We start from the raw sequence: 5,107 nt of genomic DNA on the forward strand, positions 1-5,107 counted from the left end.
AACACAATATTGGATTTTTTAAAAGATTATTTAATTATTTATTTCACTGAGAGAGATGACAAGCAGGCAGAGAGGCAGGCAGAGAGAGAAGAGGTAGCAGCTTCCTGCTGAGCAGAGAGCCTGATGCAGGGCTCGATCCCAGGACCCTGGGATCATGACCTGAGCCGAAGGCAGTAGCTTAACCCTCTGAGCCAACCAGGCGCCCCTAACATTGGATTTTTGATACGAATTGAATTTACACAATGTTAATTCTTACCATTCATAAATATGAGCTATCTTTCCATTTGTGTCTCCTTCAATTTCTTTATCAATGTCATAGTTTATGGGGTACAGATCTTTCATCTTCTTAGTTAAATCTTTTCCTAAGTATTTTATTAGTTTTGATGCTAGTGTGAATTAGATTGTTCTCTTTATTTTTTCAGACAGTTCATCATTAGAGTGTTAAAATGCTCCTGTCTTGTGCTTACTTTGGCAGCACATATACTAAAATTGGAATGATGCAGAGAAGATTAGCTTGATCACTGAACAAGGATGACATGAAAAACTGGGAAGCATTCCATATTAAAAAAAAAAACCGAAACAAAACAAAATTCTTGTGTTTTATATATTGATCTTGTATTTGGCAGCTTTACAAAATTTGTTAATTCAAAATTTTTTGTGAATTTTTTAGGATTCTTTTACATGTAAGTTCATGTTATCCAAAAAGAGAAAATTTTACTTCTTCCTTTTTTTTTTTTTTTAGTCTTTTATTTCTTTGTGTTCCTTTTTTCTCTGGCTAGGACATCCAGTACTATGTCAAATGAGAGTAGTGAAAGTGGACACATTTGTCTTTTTTCTGATCTTTAAGGGGAAAACTTTCAAACTTTTTTGATTGAATATGAGATTTGCAATATGTGTTTTTTCTTTAATGGATTTTTTAAATTATTTTTTAAAATTTTTTATAAACATATAATGTGTAATTATCCCTAGGGGTACAGGTCTGTGAATCACCAGGTTTACACATTTCACAGCACTCACCATCACTCACCATAGCACCTGCCCTCCCCAATGTCCATACCCCCACCATCCTCTCCCAACACACCTCCCCCCAGCAACCCTCAGTCTGTTTTGTGAGATTCAGTCTTTTATGCTTTGTCTCCCTCCCAATCCCATCTTCTTTTATTTTTCTTTTCGTACGCCCGAAACCGCCTATGTTGCATCTCCACTTCATCATATCAGGGAGATCATATGATAGTTGTCTTTCTGAGATTGATTTATTTCGCCAAGCATAATACCCTCTAGTTCCATCCACGTCATCACAAATAGCAGGATTTCATTTCTTTTGATGGCTGCATAGTATCCCATTGTACATATATACCACATCTTTTTATTGATTCATCTGTTGAAGGACATTTAGGTTCCTTCCATAGTTTAACTATTGTGGACATTGCTGCTATAAACATTTGGGTGCATGTGCCCCTTCAGAATGCCACGTTTGTATCTTTAGGGTATATACCCAGTACTACAATCACTGGGTCATAGGCTAGTTCTATTTTCAGCTTTTTGAGGCACCTCCACGCTGTTTTCCAGAGTGGTTTCACCAGCTTGCATTCCCACGTACAGTGTAGGAGGGTTGCCCTTTCTCCACATCCTCGCCAGCATCTGTCATTGACTGACTTGTTCATTTTAGCCATTCTGAAAGGTGTGAGGTGGTATCTCATTCTGGTTTTGATTTGTATTTCCCTGATGCCGAGTGATGTGGAGCATTTTTTCATGTGTCTGTTGGCCATTTGGATGAATTCTTTGCAGAAATGTCTGTTCATGTCCTCTGCCCATTTCTTCATTGGATTATTTGTTCTTAGGGTGTTGAGTTTGATAAGCTCTTTATAGATTTTGGATAGATACTGGCCCTTTATCTGGTATGTCATTTGCAAATATCTTCTCCCAGATAACTTCTGACAGTCATCTTTTGGCTTTGTTAACTGTTTCCTTTGCTGTGCAAAAGCTTTTTGATCTGATGAAATCCCAATAGTTCATTCTTGCCCTTGCTTCCCTTGCCTTTGGTGATGTTCCTAGGCAGAAGTTGCTGCTGCTGAGGTCAAAGAGGTTGCTACCTGTTCTCTCCTCAAGGATTTTGATGGATTCCTTTCTCACATTATGCTTCTTCATCCATTTCCAGTCTATTTTCATGTATGGTGTAAGGAAATGGTCCAACTTCATGTTTCTGCATGTGGCTGTTCAATTTTCCCAACACCATTTGTTGAAGAGGCTGTCTCTTTTCCATAGGACATTCCTTCCTGCTTTGTTGAAGACTAGTTGACCATAGAGTTGAGGGTGTATTTCTGGGCTCTCTATTCTGTTCCATTGATCTATGTCTGTTTTGGGGACAGTTCCCTACTATCTTGATGATGACAACTTTGTAATAGAGCTTGAAGTCTGGAATTGTGATGCCAACAACTTTGGCTTTCTTTTTCAATATTCCTCGGGCTATTCGAGATATTTTCTGGTTCCATATATATTTTAGGATGATTTGTCCCATTTCTTTGAAAAAAACGGATGGGATTTTTGATAGGGATTGCATTAAATGTGTAGATTGCTTTAGGTAGCATAGACATTTTCACAATATTTGTTCTTCCAATACAGGAGCATGGAACATTTTTCCATTTCTTTGTGTCTTCTTCAATTTCTTTCATGAGTACTTTAGAGTTTTCTGAGTATAGATTCTTTTTCTCTTTGATTAGGTTTATTCCTAGGTATCTTAGGGTTTTGGGTGCAATTGTAAATGGGATTCACTCCTTAATTTCTATTTCTTCAGTCTTGTTGGTATAAAAAAATGCAACCAATTTCTGTTCATTGATTTATATCCTGACACTTTACAGAATTCCTATGCAATTTATAGCAGATTTGGAGTGAAGTCCTTTAAGCTTTCCACATACAGTGTCATATCGTCTGCAAACAGGGATAGTTTGACTTCTCTTTTGCCAATTTGGCAAAGTTTGGATGCCTTTAATTTCTTTTTGTTGTCTGATTGCTGAGGCTAGGACTTCTAGTACGATGTTGAATAGCAGTGGTGATAACGGACATCCCTGCCGTGTTCCTGACCTCAGCGGAAAAGTATTCAGTTTTTCTCCATTGAGAATGATATTTGCAGTGGGGTTTTCATAGATGGCTTTGATAATATTGATAATATGTGCCCTCTATCCCTACACTTTGAAGAGTTTTAATCAGGAAGGGACACTGCACATTGCCAAATGCTTTTTCAGCATCTATGGAGAGTATCATATGGTTCTTGTTCTTTCTTTTATTGATGTGTTGTATCACATTGATTGATTTGCAGATGTTAAACCAACCTTGTAGCCCTGGAATAAATCCCACTTGGTCGTGGTGAGTAATCCTTTTAATGTACTGTTGAATCTTATTGGCTAGTATTTTGGTGAGAATTTTTGCATCCGTGTTCATCAAGGATATTGGTCTGTAGTTCTCTTTTTTGATGGGATCCTTGTCTGGTTTTGGGATGAAGGTGATGCTGGCCTCAGAAAAAAAAGAGTTTGGAAGTTTTCCTTCCATTTCTCTTTTTTTGGAACAGTATCAGGAGAATAGGAATGAATTCTTCTTTAAATGTTTGGTAGGATTCCCCTGGGAAGCCATATGGCCCGGGGCTTTTGTTTGTTTGGAGATTTTTGATGACTGTTTCAATCTCCATACTGGTTATGGGTCTGTTCAGGTTTTCTATTTCTTCCTGGTTCAGTTGTGGTAGTTTATATGTCTCTAGGAATGTATCCATTTCTTCCCGATTGTTGAATTTGTTGGCGTAGAGTTGCTCATAGCATGTTCTTATAATTGTTTGTATTTCTTTGCTGTTGGTTGTGATCTCTCCTCTTTCATTCATGATTTTATTTATTTGGGTCCTTTCTCTTTCTTTATCAATCTTATTAATTCTTTCAAAGAACCAGCTCCTAGTTTCGTTGATTTGTTCTATTGTTTTTTTGTTTTGTTTTGTTTGTGTGCTTTTTTGTTCGTTTCTATTTCATTGATTTATGCTCTGATCTTTATTATTCCTCTTCTCCTGCTGGGTTTAGGCTTTCTTTGTTGTTCTTTCTCTGACCCCTTTAGGTGTAGGGTTATGTTTTGTATTTGAGATCTTTCTTGTTTCTTGAGAAAGGCTCGTACAGCTTTATATTTTCCTCTCAGAACTGCCTTTGCTGTATCCCACAGATTTTGAACACTTTTGTTTTCATTATCATTTCTTTCCATGAATTTTTTCAATTCTTCTTTAATTTCCTGGTTGACCAATTCATTTTTTAGAAGGATGCTGTTTAGTCTCCATGTATTTGTTTTCTTTCCAAATTTCCTCTTGTGATTTAGTTCTAGTTTCAGAGCATTGTGGTCTGAGAATATGCAGGGGATGATCCCAATCTTTTGATAATGGTTGAGATCTGATTTATGACCCAGGATGTGGTCTATTCTGGAGAATGTTCCATGTGCACTAGAGAAGAATGTGTATTCTGTTATTTTGGGATGGAATGTGTTGAATATACCTGTGATGTCCATCTTGTCCAGTGTGTCATTTAAGGCCTTTTTCCTTGTGGATCTGTTGCTTGGATGATCTGTCCATTTCAATGAGGGGAGTGTTAAATTCCCCTACTATTATTTTATTGTTGTCGATGTGTTTCTTTGATTTTGTTATTAATTGGTTTATATAGTTGGCTGCTCCCATGTTAAGGACATAGATATTTAAAATTGTTAGGTCTTCTTGTTGGACAGACCCTTTGAGTATGATATAGCGTCCTTCCTCATCTCTTATTATAGTCTTTGGCTTAAAATCTAATTGATCTGATATAAGGATTGCCACCCCAGCTTTCTTCTGATGTCCATTAGCATGGTAAATTGTTTTCCACCCCCTCTCTTTAAATCTGGGGGTGTCTTCGGATCTATGATGAGTTTCTTGGGCAGCATATTGACGGGTTTTGCTTTTTATCCATTATGATACCCTGTGTCTTTAGATTGGTGCATTTAGGCCATTTACATTCAGGGTAACTATTGAGAGATATGAATTTAGTGGCATTGTATTGCCTATAATGTGACTGTTACTGTATATTGTTTCTGTTCCTTTCTGATCTACTACTTC

At 37.1% G+C, this 5,107-nt stretch overlaps 1 non-coding gene across 1 annotated transcript; it reads left to right on the plus strand.

The window, feature by feature from the left end:
* The first annotated feature begins 459 nt into the window (after positions 1–459).
* Positions 460–566, plus strand: LOC131817165 (U6 spliceosomal RNA). The gene has a single exon (XR_009348373.1). It is a non-coding gene; the product is annotated as a U6 spliceosomal RNA (small nuclear RNA).
* The last annotated feature ends 4,541 nt before the right edge of the window (positions 567–5,107 follow it).

Source organism: Mustela lutreola, chromosome 15, assembly GCF_030435805.1.
Source record: "Mustela lutreola isolate mMusLut2 chromosome 15, mMusLut2.pri, whole genome shotgun sequence".
Taxonomy (NCBI): Eukaryota; Metazoa; Chordata; class Mammalia; order Carnivora; family Mustelidae; genus Mustela; species Mustela lutreola.